Genomic DNA, 251 nt, shown 5'->3' with positions numbered 1-251 from the left:
TAGTATAGCAAAACACTGCCTTCTCATAAATAGCTGTATTGAGACTTAAGATGTATGGTACTTAGTTCTGACAGTCGTTATGATATATACAAATCAGGAAATCTTAATGGCAAGAAGAGATCAATAACAAGGCCAGACTGGCTGTATGTGGAAAATTAGTGGCATCCTGAGGGTCATAGAAACTGCCTTTACAGATTACTGTGGTTTGTTTTTGTGAGAGAGCATGAGAATATCAGTTTTTGAACTTCAGC

The 251-nt window shown here is 37.1% G+C and overlaps 1 protein-coding gene across 1 annotated transcript in view; it reads left to right on the top strand.

Moving 5' to 3' along the window:
• The window catches only part of LOC119586842 (ATP-dependent RNA helicase HAS1-like), a gene marked incomplete in the record, with an annotated part of 10,641 nt that overhangs the window by 3,873 nt on the left and 6,517 nt on the right, over positions 1-251 (top strand).

The sequence above is a fragment of the Penaeus monodon genome, chromosome 22 (genome assembly GCF_015228065.2).
Source record: "Penaeus monodon isolate SGIC_2016 chromosome 22, NSTDA_Pmon_1, whole genome shotgun sequence".
Classification (NCBI taxonomy): domain Eukaryota; kingdom Metazoa; phylum Arthropoda; class Malacostraca; order Decapoda; family Penaeidae; genus Penaeus; species Penaeus monodon.
Note: the sequence above shows the minus strand (reverse complement) of the source record. Positions and strands in the feature narration are given on the sequence as shown.